Raw genomic sequence first — 18643 nt, forward strand, 5'->3', positions numbered from 1 at the left:
TTCTTGGTTAACTTCGAGGAACAACTTCAACATATCAAGAGACAAAAGGCTGCTTCTTGATCAGCATAATCAAAGATACACAAGAGCATCTTACATAGTTTTCCTCTGGTGGGGGAATCCAGAATAAGCAGGTATAATTTTAAAATTAAAGCTAGCCCATTCAGGAGTAATGTAAGGAAGCACTTTTTCACACAAAGGGTAATGGAAATGTGGAACTCTCTTGCCCCAAATGGCTATGGATCCTGGGTCAATTGAAATTTTCAAGACCTAGATCAACAGATTTTTTTTTATTAAGTAAGGGTATCAAGGGATGGATCAAAAGTGGGTAAATGGAGTTGAGGTACATACCAACCATGACCTATTAAAATGGCGGAACAGGCTCGAGGGCCTGAATGACCTACTCTTGTTTCCACAAATAGCAATGAGATAATCTGTTTTTGGTTATGTTGGTTGAGGGATTGGCCATGACACTGGGGAGAACTCCCCTGCTCTTCTTCAAATAGTGCCATTGGATCTTTTACATCCATCTGTTTAACATCTCATCTGAAAGATGGCACCTCTGACAGTGCAGCACTCCCTCAGAGCGGCACTGAAGTGTCAGCCTAGATTATATGTTCAAGTCTCTGGGGGAAATAATTCCATTGAATTACTAGGGGTTCCCTGGTTAATAATATTAAGAGTAATCACTACTGCTGCTTGGGTGTTGACTAACTTCACTATAATTGTGAAAATATTACAATATATTATATGGAAATTACCCACAGTCGACAGTGCACTGAAAAGGAATTCCGAGCACTTTTATTGCCTTCTCAACAGCTTTAAGTCTCATTTTGGAAATTGATAGTGAGGACATACATCACACAATGCGGATTAAAAGCAGACAACTAGCCGAGTCATTTATCGAATTCAAAAGCAAGTAGGGAAAAAAATTCTTCACAGCCTGCACAATTATTTGTGGGTTAGAAATCACTGGTTATTTAAGGAGTAATTTTGAGAGGGTTAGGCTCTGCTGGCAGCATGGAATCTCACTAGATTTGAGCATTGGTCAAATATTGGGTTACAGTGTTATTGCCCTGATTCTCCAAATTAGCAATGGGGCCCTCAAAACTACTCCTTCAGCCTTCAGAAAACTGACAAGGCAGCCCCACATCTGAAAGAAAAGTGCATCTTTAAACACTCCTGGAGGTAAAAAGATATTTTCATGACAATCAACCTGAGAAAGCAAATCAAAATTTTGATTTCTGTATCCAAAGTGGAACATTCCAATTTTTAGTTCCAAAAAGGCTAGAAATGTAGGTACAGGTTTCCGCATGATTTCCTCCCAGATATCAGCATAATTTCCTCCCAGATATCAGCATAATTTGAACAGAATCGAAAGAAATAGCACTTAAGATCGCAGAATTTTAAGCCCAAGTGAGTTGCGCCCATAACCACCTTAGGCTGGACGATTCACAATCTTTTATGCTGGTTCAAAAGGCCATTCGCCCAAAACAGTCCTCGCCCATAAAATTGGCCATGCCCCCAAGTCAGAATGACAAGTTTCCGCCCATTCTGGTGAGTTCAACACATCGCACCCGATTCTCAGACGCACAGGCACCCATGGTCACGTCAATCCAACATTAATCATCTGTACCTGCAGTGACCAGGAGTCAATTGAACCCTGACCCAGGTCCATTTCTCCTGCTGCTGCAATTACTTTAAATTCAGTTTAAATTTAGTCAATTGATCTGCCCTTGATACACAAGACCATTGACCAGCAGTCAATTGAAGCCACACAGGTGTGTCCTGTGCTGCTACAGTAAATAGTCAATTGAAGACAGCAGGGACCAGTCAATTGAAGCCAATTAAAAAGTAAGACCAAGAGCATTAAATCAGTCAGTTGAAGAATGGCTCATTGCCTGACAATCCCACTCCTCTGCAATATTGGAGAATGCCCTGTTCCAGTCATGATTCAATTACTAGCGATGACACTGCTTGATTGCACTGATTCGTGGGAGATTTTACGGTCGGGCTTACGCTAATGAGTTTGCGCGGAAACTTCAGCGTAACTTCACCTCGGCAAAACCGTCGCAGCGTCCATCCCATTCCAGCGATTGCACCCCTCGAAGAAACGCCACGCCTATATATTGTACAACACTAGTTTCTAGATAGTAACAATTTTAATCAATTCCTAAACCTGGAAAAACATGATCTTTCTGGATACCTTTCATACAAATGTTAATAGTTCTTTATAATCAGCATATTTTAGTTTCCATCTGCAGAATTCCAACATAGAACCAAGTCAGCTGTGACAGATATCTAACTTTTTAACAATCCAGGCAGCTTTACAATGGGAAGGACTGCAGATCTGCATCAACGGGGATTTCAGCACAGGGATTTGAAATCAGGAACATTGCAAGTGGGGGCTGTTCAAACTGAACTACTTCACGTTTGGCCCAATTAATTGTTTTTGTGACATCGCAAATAATCAGTTCTGCCCACAGTTCATTGTCATCATTCACACCATCACTCTAATAGATCACAATGTCACCGTTTAGGGAAGCAGGGAGAAGTTCTTCACAAAATACTTGCTTCCAAGTTGCCTATATCCATTAGGATTAAGACACATACGAGGAAAACAAGCGAGGGCTGAGACATAGAGAAGTATGCAGGCATCTCTTCACAATTCCATTAGAAAATATGTTACTTCATCTTTAAATGTAGAGGTTGTAGTCTTACTGACATTAACAAAATAGAAAACAGTGTAGTCACAAGAGCTGTAGTTTCAGCCTAGGAGAGGTGTTGAGTAGAACTGTCAGTGTTTGAATGTGTTTTTAACTATGTAAATGCTTATCTATATAAAAACGATCTCTTCCTCCTCTTGGAGTGACCCCCTCGATCTCTTCTTCCTCATGGAGCGGCTCCCCCTCCCCATCTCCTCTTCCTCATGGAGCGCCCCCCCCAATCTCTTCTTGCCATCAGCACCCCCCCCCACCCCGCCGATGTCCTCCCAACATCCTCCCTCCCCCCAACCCGCCGATGTCCTCCCAACATCCTCCCTCCCCCCAACCGCCACTGTCCTCCGGACATCCCCCCTCCCCCTGCCGACATCCTCCCTCCCCCTGCCCATGTCCACCTGACATCATCCCTCCCCCCACCGATGTGCTCCCAACATCATCCCTCCACCCCCACCAATGTGCTCTCGACATTATCCCTCCACCACCACCGCCCCCACCAATGTGCTCCAGACATCATCCCTCCACCAACCCCCCCACCCCGACCGCTGTGCTCCAGACATCATCCCTCCACCAACCCCCCCGACCGATGTGCTCCCGACATCATCCCTCCACCACCCCCCCCCCGACCGCTGTGCTCCCGACATCATCCCTCCACCACCCCCCCCCCCCGACCGCTGTGCTCCCGACATCATCCCTCCACCACCCCCCCCCCGACCGATGTGCTCCCGACATCATCCCTCCACCACCCCCCCAGCACCGATGTGCTCCCGACATCATCCCTCCACCACCCCCCCAGCACCGATGTGCTCCCGACATCATCCCTCCACCACCCCCCACCAACCGCTGTGCTCCCGACATCATCCCTCCACCAACCCCGCCCCCCCCACCGACGTGCTCCCGACATCATCCCTCCACCACCGCCCCCCACCGACGTGCTCCCGACATCATCCCTCCACAACCTCCCCCATCAACTGATGCGCTCCCGACATCATCCCACCACCTCCCCCCTCAACCGGTGCGCTCCCGACACCATCCCTCCACCACCCCCTCCCCCGGTGCGCTCCCGACACCATCCCTCCACCACCCCCTCCCCCACCGACGTGCTCCCAACATCATCCCTCCACCCACCACCAATGTCCACCTGACACATCAGCCCCCTCCCCTACTTTCGGGACTGATTATCTTCCCCCCCCGGTTCCTTCCCGCCTCTATGTTAAAATCATCTGCAACATATCCAGAACAGTATTTAAGTCTACAGAAGTTATATTAAGGTCTTACACTGCACTGGTCAGATGATACTTAATCATCTTGGGATATTGAAACCAAACTCATCGTCCAGAGCTGCTCTTCCCGTACGTACACTGCCATCCAACAACATTCTCCATTAAATGCCAGGCAGAAGCAGAGCCAGTGAATTCCTGGCAGCAAACTGCATGATCCAGAAAAGGTGGTACCCAGCTGCACCAGAACAAGATAGGTCAGACAGTTCACATTTCTAACTGCAGCCAATGGTGAGAAAACCATGTACCTTCTGTCTACTGCAGTTTTTTAAAAAATGTAATAGTGCCTTTAGAGCACTGTGTTTAGTTCTGGTCACAATGTCATAAGATGTGCATATATAAGAAAGAGTGGATGAACATGCCTACTCGCAGCTCTGAAAGAGTTGACAATGAGTAATGACGAGAGAAGGCCAAGTGTTACAGTCTAACAAGTTGGAAAAGAGAGGGGGAAAACTTCAAATATTCAATGGCAGATAAACCCAGATTATTTTAAAAGGAAGCCAAGAAAGTAGGACAAAAAAAGGACATAACTGCAAAATAGCAAAAAGTAAATTTAGAAACAGATAGAAGAATTGCTTTACTAAAAGAATGCAAAAGCTTTGAATGACCTGCCAGGCAGGGTAGTCTAAACACAAACACTTGATTAGTTTATGACAGAGCAGAATGGGTTTATCCAAGGTTTCACATACTGAAGGGATGAGCTTCAGTGAGCCAAATGGACTCCCTCAAGATGGATACATGTCTGACGAGCTGTCACTCTGACATCTCGTGCATTCCCTCCACCCACCATTGACAGCCATGCCTTGAGCGACCTAAGCCTCATGCTCTGGAATTTCTTCCCTAAATCCCTCCACCCGTCCAACTCCCTCTCCTCTTTTAAGACCCTACTTAAAATCCACCTCTTCAATCAAACTTTTGGTCATTCCTCCTCATATCGCCTTCTTTCGCTCAGCATCCATATTTTTTTGTTATGCCTCTATGAAGCACCTTGGGGGGTTTTTTCTACATTAAAAGGTGCGATAAAAATTCACGTTATTGTTCACACTTACCTGAATGTAGAAACTGGTATCTTTGATGGTGCTGGATACCAAGACTGCTTTACAAGATAACTTGTTTTTTTTTAAATGTGCTTTTCTTGGGAAAGGGGAGGGATACTTTAGAGAGAAAAAAAAACTAAGAACTGTTCCCCATTTAAAGAAATCTTTGTTTACAAACCTCTTCACTTTCAGGGAGCTAGTATGGAACAGGTGCATTGAGATAGTGTTGGCCATTCAACACCTCCATTCTGCTCAGAATAAGGAGCTTCTAGTGCAGGGATCGAACCTGGCACCTGGATGGCTCAGTATCACATCACATGGTGTACTTCCCAGTATTGAGAATAATACCTTTTATTTACTCGTTTCAGATCATCAGAATGAAACTTGGACTCACATACAGTAATTCAAAATACTTCAGAATTCTGGACAAACTTTACTTGTCTAAGGCAAGCTCTTCAACTTGACATCTTCAAATTGCCAAACTATAAGCAGCTGCCCCCTCACCAACTCAGTAGATAAATGCACCATATAGTGTACCACTGGGTTGCATAGATCAGGAAAGCTCCAGAGTTAAGTTCCAGTGTTCATTCCTGGTCTATGCTGAATTCATCTATCCCAAACAAGGCAGTACAATGGAGCCACGTGGCCCTGGGAAAGGAGGGCGGAGGAGGAAGCCAAAGCTCACCCTCCTAATTGCTGTCCAAAGATTCCAGTTGTGGGTGTGAAGCGAAGCCAAGATTAGACTCAGTAATGCTCTCATCACCCATGGTCAAGCAGCCTCCCAACACTCATCGCTCAGGTTGACAAATGAATAAAGGCCATTTCGGTGATGTCTCGCAGGGTTACTGCCTTCAGAAAGTGAGGTGAGAAAAATAAAGTAGGAGATAAAATCCAGAAAATATTTCACTGGTTCATAAATGTTGATATTACTGCTTTTTGTGAAAGAAAATCCTGCTTTATCTCTTACCCAAGTTAAAAGTAAAAACTAATTAAAAGATGTTTAAATATAGTGAAGGTTAAATCTTGACTTGGTACAGCTGGTTTAACAACGTGAACATTTATTTATGGGTGAGCAAACCAAACTCTGTTAAGAGATCAGGTTTCCACAATATTAGGAGCAAGGCTGGTTTTTCTCTCCATCAAAGCAGCCTATGGCATTTACAATGATCTGAGAGGAGTAGTCGAATTGTAAGGTACCAACACACACACATTACATAGAATGTACAGCATAGAAACAGGCCATTCGGTCCAACAAGTCCACGTCGGTGTTTATGCTCCACACAGGCCTCCTCCTTCCCGACTTCATCTAACTCTATCCACATATCCTTCTATTCCTTTCTCCCTCCTGTGTTTATCTAGCTTCCCCACAGCAAGGTCCTACAAAAAGCCATGAAATAATGACTAGGTCATCTGTTTTAGGTTGTCCCGAACGCCACTGTTTTCTTCAAATAGTGCCGTGGGATCTTTTACATCCACTTGAGAGGGCAGATGGGGTCCACTTTTGCTTTACATCAAATTGCATCAGGGGCTCATGACAAAGTAAATGGGATAATCAACTGGAAAGGTATGAGTTAACTAAGGATACCAATCAACGATAGCCATTCTAACTGGATAGCTGTGACCAGTTGGGTGTCCAGAGTGCAGTCCTGGGGATTTGCTTGTTCCTAACATTTAAAAAAGAAAATGATGAGTATGGTGATATAACCTCTACATTTGAAGGGAAAACTACTTGGGTGGAAAACAAATAATATTCAGAGACCAACAGAGGAATAGTAACTGGCCATGAGTCACCAAGGCTGGTTTAAGCCTCCTAAAAATCTCACACTTGCATGACTCCACCCCTGCCCTTCCCCACCCCCCCCCACCTCCCCACCCCAAGCCAAACAACATTGAGTGCTGATATACTGGACTTAGCAATTGCAGAATCCAAGGAAGGTGAAATAAAAACCAAGTGCTCTCAGAATTCGAGTACATGGGACCAACGACAGTAGCTTATTGTTGGAACTGCTTGTAACTATTTCTGAAACTGAGCAAACCATCTGAACCCTTCAATAGTTCATTTCCATTCAACTATTCCTTGTCCCTACTCTCAAATTTTCCACAAATTACACACTCCATCAATGATTGAATGCTATTGCATTTTATGTAACTTGTTTTGGTTGAGGAACAACACCATTATTAATCAATGTGGGCAACATATACCATTTATATAGCACTTTCCAACTAAGAATATCACAGAACACTTAAGGTGGACACTGAGCAGAAAAGAAAGGAATTAGATTGAAACCCCAAAGGCATGGTCAGAGATATAGATTTCCAGGAGGCCTCTGATGACACAAATTCAAGTGGTTTCGGAGAGTTTCCAAGAGCAGAGGAGTAACTACTAACAGCGTAATCTAGAGTCAGAAGAGTGGAGGATGTGGGCTAGGACTTAAGACTGGAAAAGATTTCTCTGATAGGGTGGAACAAGCTTACAGAAGAGGTCCAACAACAATCTAGTCTACTTCACTTGATCTACTTCCAATTCTTTCAAACCAATGTAAAAAGGAAAATACTACAGATACTGGAAACATGAGACAAAAACAGAAAATGCTGGAAACACAGCAAGCCAGTCAATGAATGTGAAGAGAACAGACAAGTTAATGATTTAGATGTGGACCCTTCTTCAAAACCATGTTTTTCTTACATCTTATCTTGCACGTAAATTTCTGTTGTTTTTAAAAAGCGGGGTGCATGCTCCGAACCCCCAGAGCGACAGCCCCCTCCTTGAATGTTCAACAACCACAACAATAACTTCTATTTATATAACGCCTTTAACAGAGTAAAATGTCAAAGGCACTTCACAGGAGCATTATCAAACAAAATTTTAAACTGAGCCACAAAGAGCTATCAGGACAAGCGCCCAAAAGCTTGGTCAAAGAGGTAGGTTTTAAGGAGGAGAGAGGGGTAGATACCAGGCGGAGTGGTTTAGGGAGGGAATTCTAGAGCTCAGGGCCTAGGCAGCTAATGGCACGGCCACCAATGGTAAAGTGAAGGAAATCGGGGATGCACATGAATCCAGAATTGAATGAGTGCAGAGATCCTAGAGGGTTCTAGGGCTGGAGGAGATTACAGCGATAGGGAGGGCGAGGCCATGGAGGGATTTGAACACAAATCCCACAGTTGGGGAGGAGCATTGAGCAGCCCTGTGGATCACAACACAGAAGACTCTGCAATATTAACAACACTGCTTAGGCTTTCTTCTCTTGTAAAAAAAAATGAACATGAATACCTGCTCTGTAGGGTTTGCATCGCATCATCTATTGTCCTGAAGTGGCTACATTACTTTGGGAATTTTCAGGGTAAAGCCAGTTCTTGGAAAAGCCTGCTGTGCAAAGCTTGCCAATATTCATTCTGACTCAGAGCAAATGCTGTTTTCCGGTACAACCTTTTCAGCTTAAACAAGAAAAAGTTTTCCCAAGCAGAAGAATGGTGATATTTCATCACAGACATAAGGTTGATAAATAGGGTGAATGATGATGAAAAACATTTAAGCACACCTCCCAATAGGAAAAATAATTTAACACACAATTATAATAAATGCATGCGGGTGGCCACACCAACCACACACACACTCCAACCACACACACACCAACCAACCACACACACACCAACCAACCACACACACACCAACCAACCACACACACACCAACCATGATGTATCAATGCAGTATGCCATGAAAAAGCAGGATGTAAATTCTTCCTCTGCTCAGATGGGATCTTCCCAATTTCCAACTCAATATGTCAACAATGAATGAAAGAAATAGCAATAACGAAGTCAGTCTTGCAATTTCGGATGACAAATTGATGAGCAAGTACACATAATGAAGATGAATTGAGCATTTAATGCTTTTGATATTAAATTTAATTCCTTTCAGCTTCTAGGATTTAACAACTTCAATTAGCCTTTATTGCAAGGGGGTTGCAGTATAAAAGAGTAAGGAGGTCTTGCTGCAATTATATAGGGCTCTGGTGAGACCACACCTGGAGTACTGTATCCAGTTTTGGTCGCCTTTCCAAAGGAAGGATATACTTGCCTTAGGCACGGTGCAATGAAGGTTCACTAGATTGATTCCTGGGATGAGAATTTTTTCAGAGGGTTTTGAATCTTTGGAATTGTCCACCCCAGAGGGTTGTGGATGCTCAGTCGTTGAGTATATTCAAGACTGAGATCAATAGATTTTTGGACACTAAGGGAATCAAGGGATATGGGGATCGGGTGGGAAAGTAGAGTTGAGTTTGAAGATCAGCCATGATATTATTGAATGGCGGAGCAGGCTCCAGGGGCCGTATGGCCTACTCCTGCTCCTATTTCTTATGTGATTAATTATGAAGAGATTATTAAAGCAATGAATTAACGTTGAAGATGAACAAAACTGAAGGATTACAAAATAAATTATGTACCGCTGCTGGTAGATAATTCACACATTAATACTTGTTCATCTTGACAAATGGTAATAAAAACACGATACGTCTGCCAAAATACGAACACAATTAGCAAAGCAAGATAATTAGTTACTCTGTTTGGACCCCTTTAACATGAAAAGGGGAAAGCTAACATTAGGCATACACTACAAACCCCTGACCTTAAAGGATTGCAAAGTAGCAACTATTTAAGAAGGCAGAAATGGGTAAAGCAGTAACTATGGATCAATTAGTCTCATGTCAGTTTCTGGCGGAATGCATAACGCAGATCAAATGTGTGAGCACTTCGAAATTCATGGGTTAAATCAAGCACATACAGCATGGATTTGATAAACAACTTGTAAAATATAGTGTGTCTTTAACCGAAAAAGATGAGAAGGGTTGGAAGCAGTACTCCCCAAGGATTAGATCACTTTTGTTCTCTGATATTATACACATACACACACTGACATTGTCGAACATTGAAATTAGCTGATGACACAAAGAGTTGGGGATTTGGCAAATAGTGAAGAGAAATGTGAAAGACGTCAGGAAGATAGACATGTTAGCATAAAGGGCACAGATGCAATTTCATGAAAAAAAATTATGGCACAGCATTTTGGGAAGGAAATCAAGGAATGGAAGTATAAATTCATTTTAAAAACATTGAAGGGTTTGGAAGAACAGAGGAACCAAGGGTGCGAATACATAATTTTTGAAACAGGAGAGCACTGATAGATTAAAAAAAAATTGAAAGGTTGGAAAGAGCAAAGAAATTTGACTAAGTGGAAAGCTCTTTCAGAGTACTGGCACAGGCACAATGGGGAAAATGACCTCTTTCAATGCTGTAAAACTACATGATTCTATGATTTTACAAAGGCTTGAAAATACAAATAGCATTTTGGGTTTTATAAATGGGGGGCAGAAAGTACAAAAGGTAATGATGAATTTGTACAAGAAAACAGTTAGGCCACAATGGTGTAGTGTGCAGTTGTGGGCACACCAATCTATTCTTTTAATTTATTCACAGGATGTGGGCATCGCTGGCAAGACCAGCATTCATTTGTCCATCCTTAGTTGCCCTGAGAAGGTTGTGGTGAGTCTTTTTTGAATCGCTACAGATTCTATGTTCTAAGGGTTTCCTTCCCTAAAGGATATTAGTGAACCGGTTGGGCTTTTATGACAATCTGACAGCTTCATGGTCACTTTTACTGACACCAGCTTTTTATTTATAGATTTTTAAAACTAAGCTCAACTTCTCAAATTGCCATGGTGGGGTTTGAATCTCTGGATTATTAGTTCAGGCCTCTGGATTACACGTCGAGTAACATTCGCAATATATGGCCATACCCCTATCGGAAAGGACATTAAGGTAATAGAGTGTACAGTGTAGAGTCACGAGGATGATACCATGAATGAGAAATTAAGTTGTGAAGGGAAACTTGAGGTAATGGGGCTATTTCCACTGGAGCAGAGAAGACTAAGTGGAGATTTAATAGCAGCCTTTAAAATTATGAAGGATTTTAATAGATCGAATAGGAAAAGATTACTTCCTCTGATTGAGGAGTCAGTGATGAGGAGTCATTAATTTAAAATCAGCGCAGAGTGAGGAGAGGAGTTAGGAGAAATTTATTTATGCAGAGAGTTGTCAAACACGGGATGCTCTGCCTTGAGGATTGGTTGAGACAGAGATTGTTGCAACTTATAAAAGGAAAAGCGGATAAGCAGAGGTTGATAGCACACTGTGAAGAGAAAGTAGGGCTGTGGGTTTAATTTTAGATAGCTCTAGCAAAGAGGTAGAACAGACAGATGGGCTGAATGGCCTTCCTCTGAGCTGTAAATGTATATGGTTCTTTTAGATTGCAGTTTGCTCAATGAAGAGAAAAAAATGTATGAAAGTAGGAACATTACTTAACTGGGGGATTTCAATCAACCTGTTGGGAATACTCAAATGGTTAGGACACTGAGCTACTAAACAAAACGCACAACTGCTTTTAAAAAAAAATTCATTCACGGGATGTGGGCGTCGCTGGCAAGGCCAGCATTTATTGTCCATCCCTAATTGCCCTCAAGGTGGTGGTAATGAGCCGCCTTCTTGAAACACTGCAGTCCATATGGTGAAGGTTCTCCCATAGTGCTGTTCGGTAGGGAGTTCCAGGATTTCGACCCAGCGACGATGAAGGAACGGCGATATATTTCCAAGTCGGGATGGTGTGCGACTTGGAGGGGAATGTGCTGGTGGTGTTGTTCCCATGTGCCTGCTGCCTTTGTCCTTGTCCTTCTAATGGTAGAGGTCGCGGGTTTGGGAGATGCTGTTGAAAAAGTCTTGGCGAGTTGCTACAGTGCATCCTGTAGATGGGACACATTGCAGCCACGGTGTGCCGGTGGTGAAGGGAGTGAATGTTTAGGGTGGTGGATGGGGTACCAACCAAGCGAGCTGCTTTGTCCTGGATGGTGTCGAGCTTCTTGAGTGTTGTTGGAGCTGCACTCATCCAGGCAAGTGGACAGTATTCCATCACACTCCTGACTTGTGCCGTGTAGATGGTGGAAAGGCTTTGGGGAGTCAGGAGGTGAGTCACTTGCCGCAGAATACCCAGCCTCTGACCTGCTCTTGTAGCCACAGAATTTATACGGCTGATCCAGTTAAGTTTCTGCTCAATAGTGACCCCCAGGATGTTGATGGTGGGCGATTCGGCGATGGTAATGCCGTTGAATGTCATGGGGAGGTGGTTAGACTCTCTCTTGTTGGAGATGGTCATTGCATGGCACTTGTCTGGCACGAATGTTACTTGCCACTTATCAGCCCAAGCCTGGATGTTGTCCAGATCTTGCTGCATGCAAGCACAGACTGCTTCATTATCTGAGGGGTTGCAAATGGAACTGAACACTGCAATCATCAGCGAACATCCCCATTTCTGACCTTATGATGCAGGGAGGGTCATTGATGAAACAGCTGAAGACGGTTGGGCCTAGGACACTGCCCTGAGGAACTCCTACGGCAATGTCCTGGGGCTGTGATGATTAGCCTCCAACAACCACTACCATCTTCCTTTGTGATAGGTATGACTTCAGCCACTGGAAAGTTTTCCCCCTGCTTCCCATTGACTTCAATTTTACGAGGGCTCCTTGGTGCCACACTCGGTCAAATGTTGCCTTGATGTCAAGGGCAGTCACTCTCACCTCATCTCTGGAATTCAGCTGTTTTGTCCATGTTTGGACCAAGGCTGTAATGAGGTCCGAAGCAGAGTGGTCCTGGCGGAACCCAAACGGAGCATCGGTGAGCAGGTTATTGGTGAGTAAGTGCCGCTTAATAGTACTGTCGACGACACCTTCCATCACTTTGCTGATGATTGAGAGTAGAATGATGGGGTGGTAATTGGCCTGATTGGATTTGTCCTGCTTTTTGTGGACAGGACATACCTGGACAATTTTCCACATTGTTGTGTAGATCCCAGAGTTGTAGCTGTACTGGAACAGCTTGGCTGGAAGTGCAGCAGAGAAATTACGCAAGGTAGTGTACATCTTAGCTTGCCAATAAGAAATGACAACACACAGGAAATGAAATTGTGACACCCTTGATAGTGACCACAGAATAATCAGGTTCAGCATGCTCAGATTCAGAAAGACGAAGGTCAAGGTATAACAGTTTAAAAGGGCTAACTTTAAGGAAATGAGGGACCAACTTAAGCAAATTGACTGGGGAAGTTGATCAACTGCACTTCATTAGAGGCCAAGTGGAATAACCTTATTGGCTAAATGCTGATATATTCATTAATTTGTTCAGTTTTCACATGCTACACAGAAGCAAAATGAAAAAAACCTCTACAAATCGTGCAAGGGAAAAGGTAAAAGGTAAAGGAGTTTACTGAGATGAATACAGGAATATGCAGAAGCACGAACAAAAGAGTGATTAGAGAGGCAGAGACACCTGAAAAAACAGAATAGTAACAAATTATTTCAAAATAATAAGATGGCAGTCAGAAAAGAGGCAAGTACCCTAAAAGATGTTAATGATCTGAAACAGAAGATGAGCCTAAGATAATTAACATACAAAATAATTGCTTTCTCTAAGTTATCATTAGCAAAGACACGGGAAACATGCTCTTTATGATTAGCAATAATCCAAGTAGAATTAACAACTGCAACATAAAAAAGGTGGCAATCCTGAAAAGATTAACAACAAATAAATCTCTCGGGAAGGGTGGTATTTATCCTCAAGTCGTAAGAAAGACAAAGATGAGATGTGTGAGGAATTAATAAACATTATGAAGGGAGTCAATGAACACTAGAGAAATCCTAAGTAGTTTGGAAATAGGGCAACATGATGTCCAGTTTCAAAAAAGGTGACAATAGACCCAAGCAACTGCAGATCCATTAGGCTTACATCAATGAGGGTAATGTAATTGAATCAGTTATAAGGAGTAAACATGAGGCTTAACGATATGATGATAACCCAGCAAATAGCACCCAATTTGGATTCAAAAGGGAAAAGTCTTGCTTGACTGACCACTTGTTTTTTTTTTAACATCCCAAATAAACTATGGAATACCCCACAATGTGGTGTTCCCAAACCTCCAAAAAGTATTTGAAAATGTTCTGCACAAAAGACTATTTCTTAAGGTCAAAGCAGTGATTCATGGTCAAATTTGGAAATGGGAAATAAATTGCTGAAGAGTAGAAGCATACAATAGAATACAAGAACAGCAGTAGGCCATTCAGCCTCTCAAGCCTGTTCCGCCATTCAATTAGATCATGGCTGATCTGTACCTTCACTCCATTTACCCACCTTGGTTCCATATCCTTTAATACCCTTACCTAACAAAAAAAAAATCTCTCAATCTCAGTTTTGAAATTTTCAATTGACCTAGCCTCAACAGCTTTTTGGGGGAAGAATTTCAGATTTCCACTACCCTTTGTGCAAAAAAAGTGCTTCCTGACATCATCCTTGAACTGCCTAGCTCTAATTTTAAGGATATGCCCCTTGTTCTAGACTTCCCCACCAGAGGAAATAGGGTGGATTCAGAGAAACTATCAAATCCCTTAATCATCTTCAACACCTCAATTAGATCACCGCTTAATCTTCTATACTCAGGGAATGCAAGCCTCGTCTATGCAACCTGTCCTCATGATATAGCCCTTTTAGCCCCAGTATCATTCTGGTGAATCTGTGCTGCATCTCCTCCAAGGCCAATATATCCTTCCTGAGGTCCGATGCCCAGAACTGAACGCAGTACTCCAGATACGGTCTAACCAGAGCTTTATATAAATGTAGCAGAACTTCCACTCCTTTATATTCCAGCCACCTTGAGATAAAGGCTAACATTCCATTAGACTTTTTAATTATTTTTTGTAGCTGTCCACTAGCTTTTAGTGATTTCTGTACATGGTCCCTAAAAATCCACAGTTCCTTGTTTCTGAACACTTCAAAAAAAAACTCTGATCTATCTTTAGGTCCACAGGGGATGGCCTCACACTTCCCCACACTGAACTCCATCTGCCACAGTTTTGCCCACTCATTTAATCTATCAATGTCTCTTTGAAACCTTCTGTTTCCATCTACACCATTTACTGTGCGACCTAATTTAGTGTAGTCAGCAAACTTGGATGTACGGCTGTCTATTCCTTCAACCAACTCATTGATAAATATACCAAAAGTTGAGGCCCCAGTACTGATATCTGGGGGACACCACTAGTCACATCCTGCCAATTGGAGCACACACCCATTATCCCTCTGTCTCCAAACCAATTCCCTACCCATGTCAATAGGTTGCCTCCAATTCCATGTGCTTTCATTTTTGCTAACAGTCTCTTGTGTGGAACCTTACTGAATGCCTTCTGCAAGTCCATATAAATAAGTTATAGACATTTCCTTATCCACCACGTCAGTGACCTCCTCAAAAAAATTCAACTAGGTTAGTTGGACATGACTTACCCTTTACATGCTGGCTCTCACTGATCAGTTCATATTTGTCCAAGTGCTCAGTCATTCTGTCTCAAATAACAGATTCTAGCAACTTCCCCACAACAGACATTAGATTAATCGGTCTATAATTTCCTGCTTTCTCTCTCCCACCCTCTTCAATAATGGAGTAACATTGGCAATTTTCTAATCCAAGGGGACAATTCCTGAATCAAGAGAGTTTTGGAAGATTATGACTAAAGCATCTGAAATTTCATCACTTATTTCTTTTAATACCCTGGGGTGGAAACCATCAGTTCCTAGAGACTTGTCCATCTTCAGTCTCATTATTTTCTAGAGTATCATTTTTTTTCTTAAGACTTGTATTAAATCTACTAAGTTGCTTCCCTTGATTCATTTTTATTTTTCCTTGTATCTCTGGTACTTTCTGCTTCCTCTACTTTGAAGTAATTATTTCGTAAATCTGCCATGTCCTTATTTTCAATTACGATATCACCGGCATCTGGCTTAAAGGGGCCCATATTACCCTTAGCCATCCTCTTAATAAACTTGTAAAAACATTTAGTGCTTTCCTTGATATCCCTCAAGTTTTTTCTCGTATTCCCTTTTTGCAACTTTTACTACTTTCTTTGTATCCCTTCGCTGTTCTTTATATCTCTCCCAGTCCGCGGGATTGCCACTATTCTTTGCATTTGTCCAAGCCCTTTCTTTCAGTTTATCTCTCACCTCTTCCATTGGCCGTTTGTAGTTTAATTATACAAGTACAACTCTTACCCTTTTAGGGATATGTGCAAATCTTGTACTATACCAAATACTTCTTAGAACACCTCCCACTGTCCATCTATATAGTTTTATCCGTTAATAGTTCCACCCAGTTTACTGTGGTCAATTTCTGCTTCATCTTCAAAGTCAGCCTTACCAAAATTTAAAACCTTGGTTTGTGACCCAACTGTCTCCCTCTTAAACCTAATATCAAATTCAATCAGGTTATGGTCACCGTTAGATTGTTCATAAATTGTTATCAAATTTTGTTTGCTCCTGTGAAGTGCCTTGGGATGCTTTACTACATAACTGTGCTATATAAATGCAAGTTGTTGTTGTTGACAAATCTGGCTCATTACTCATCACTAATCTAGTATGGCCTGTTCTCTTGTTGGTTCAAGAACATATTGTTCCAGAAAACTGTCTCAAACACACTCAGAAATACACTCCCTTTGGGACTCGAGCTGTTCTGCTTCTCCCAGTCTGTGTGAAAATTCAAGTATCCCATTATAACCACTCTGCTTTTACAACAACCTTCTCTGAGCGCCCTATTTATGCATCCCACTACTTCATCACTGCTATATCAGGAGGTCTGTGGACAATTTCCACCGAAGTCTTGTATCTTTTTCCATTCCTCAATTCTAGCCAGAGTATTTATACTACCTGTTCACCCTTACTGATACCCCCTCTTTCTAATGCTGTAATAGTGTTTTTGTCAATATTGCTATTACTCCTCTTTTTCCAATTTCCCTGTCCTTTCTAAAGGCTTCATATCCTGGAATATTTATCACCCAGTCATGCCCACCTTGTAGCCAGGTCTCAATGATGGCAACTACATCACACCCTTTAAGCTGATTTTGCACTTGTAATTTGCTTGTTTTATTCCTTATTTGTGCATTTGTGTATAGAACTCTTCTTTAGGCAACTGACCGTAACCTGCACTTTTGCCATAATGTTTTTCCTTATACTTTTGAACTTATCACATTCCTTGTTTTTCATCATTCCTGTTGTATTAATCAGTTATTGTCTTATTTCCTATAATTTTTTCTGAATCTGAAGTGTTTATATTATCTTTATCACTATTTATGACCTGGAATTCGCTCTCATCCCTTTGTCTTAACTTTAGGCTATTTTCACATTATTATTTCTGCCTGAGGTCCCCCCACCCCCCATCTTTATTGGTTTAAACTCCTTTCTACAGCCCAATTTATCCTTTCCGCTAGGATCTTGGTCCCAGCCCAGTTCAAGTGCAGCTCCTTCCTGTCCCAGTATTGTTGTCAGTGTCCTATGAAATGGGACCCCTCTTTCCCACACCACTCCTTCAGCCACGTATTTACTTTCCTGATCTGTTTGTTCCTATGCCGATTTGCACGTGGCTGGGTACCCTTCAGATCCTGCTTTTTAATTTAGCTCCTGACACTCTGTTAGCAGGATGCTCTTGGCAGGACCTTCTTCCTATATCGTTGGTTCCGACATGGACCACGACAACTGGTATGTACCAAGTGGGGTGCCACAGAGATTGGTGTTTGCAAGTTTAGTGTTGATGTGAAATATGTTTGGATTGCACTAAACTTAGTGTAAATCAGGTGTCAAAGATCAAACTGACTCTAAAGCGAAGAGTGAGACTATCTCCTCCAGGGAGTCTCATTTCACTTTGCTCCTATTTGAGATTGGGATAAGATTCCAGATTCAGGCTGCATGTACAGTATAACTGCAGTGTTGGTGCCAAGGCAAACCACTTCACAACAATGCTACAGTAGTAGTATAAAATCAATGCAAACTGGTGATATTCACAGGCAATATCAAACTCGGAGGGTCTATTGATTGAGGAGGTAACAAAATGAGTTAGACAAAATACGTAATTGAACAGAACAATGGCAGATTGTATTTAACATGTTAAAAGGATTCAATAGGGTAGATTCAGAGAAACGATTTCCTCTGGTGGGGAAATCAAGAACGTGGGGACATAATCTTAAAATTAGAGCTAGGCCATTCAGGTGGGAAATCAGGAAGCACTTTTTCACAGAGTAGCAGGAATCTGGAACTCTCTTCCCCAAAAGGCTGTGGATGCTAAGACAATTAGAGCTTTCAAGACTGAGATCGACAGATTTTTGTTAGGTTAGGGTATCAAGGGATATGGAGCTACAGCGGATAAATGGAGTTGTAATGGCGGAACAGGCTGGAGGGGCTGAATGGCCTACTCCTGTTCTTATGAATACCAATGAGGGTGATGACCTTGGGGAATACAGTCAGAAGCAAACCCAGAGAACCGTGGGAGACTCAGCTGTACAGGGTAGCACAAGAAAGTGCAGAAATACAGTTATCATCAGAGATTCGGTAGTCAGGGGGATAGACTGGCCTTTCTGTAACCAGAGTCCCTAATGGTGCGTTACCTCCTTGGTGCCAAGGCAAAGGGTACCATTAAACGGGTGCAAGACATTCTGCGAGGGGAAGGGGATCAGCCAGAATTCTATTTAAGTCATG

At 42.5% G+C, this 18643-nt stretch overlaps 1 protein-coding gene across 18 annotated transcripts in view; it reads right to left on the minus strand.

Annotated features, from left to right (window-relative positions):
* The window catches only part of lrrfip2 (leucine rich repeat (in FLII) interacting protein 2), a 166420-nt gene that overhangs the window by 107411 nt on the left and 40366 nt on the right, over positions 1-18643 (minus strand). The window lies entirely within an intron of this gene.

This window comes from Heptranchias perlo, chromosome 3 (genome assembly GCF_035084215.1).
Source record: "Heptranchias perlo isolate sHepPer1 chromosome 3, sHepPer1.hap1, whole genome shotgun sequence".
Classification (NCBI taxonomy): domain Eukaryota; kingdom Metazoa; phylum Chordata; class Chondrichthyes; order Hexanchiformes; family Hexanchidae; genus Heptranchias; species Heptranchias perlo.